Here is a 467-nt window from a genome sequence, read left to right as displayed (position 1 = left end):
CGAGGTGGCTGCGGGCCGGCGGGGCGCGACCGGAGGGAGGGCGGGAGGAGGCCTCCCTCCGTCACACGGGGCCGCGAGCGCGCGGTGTCCCCGCGGGGGCGGCCTCTGCGAGGCGTGCTCCGTGCACAGAGCCCGGGGAGGTGGCCCTGGGGGTCAGGACCTAGCCGTCCTCCCTGCGCCCACGTGGGGTGAGTGCGGCGGCCTAGTCCCTCCGTCGGAGTTGAGGGGGCGGCCGGGAGCCTGGGCTCTGTCCCTGGCTGTGTCTTCCTGGACAAGCTGTATCTGAGCCTCCGTTCCCGCTGCGTTTCTGCAGCCGGTTTCAGCCCTCGCCAGCCCCGGTGGGCCTTAGACCAGACACAGGTAAAGCGCCCAGGGAGGGAACAGTCTCACCCTGCCCTGGCCTTCCCTCCCTCCAGCGTCACCCCCACCCCACCTCCCTACTACTCAGTAGGTTCAGGCCCGCCCCA

General features: G+C 71.9%; 1 protein-coding gene across 1 annotated transcript in view; it reads left to right on the top strand.

The window, feature by feature from the left end:
* Positions 1 to 128: 128 nt before the first annotated feature.
* Positions 129 to 467, top strand: part of DCTD (dCMP deaminase) — a 27,345-nt gene continuing 27,006 nt past the window's right edge. Inside the window, exon 1 of the mRNA XM_008587121.1 lies at positions 129 to 360. The gene's annotated coding sequence lies outside the window, so the exon portion shown is untranslated. The remainder of the gene's footprint in view (positions 361 to 467) is intronic.

This window comes from Galeopterus variegatus, unplaced genomic scaffold (genome assembly GCF_000696425.1).
Source record: "Galeopterus variegatus unplaced genomic scaffold, G_variegatus-3.0.2 Scaffold4254, whole genome shotgun sequence".
NCBI classification, from domain to species: domain Eukaryota; kingdom Metazoa; phylum Chordata; class Mammalia; order Dermoptera; family Cynocephalidae; genus Galeopterus; species Galeopterus variegatus.
Note: the sequence above shows the minus strand (reverse complement) of the source record. Positions and strands in the feature narration are given on the sequence as shown.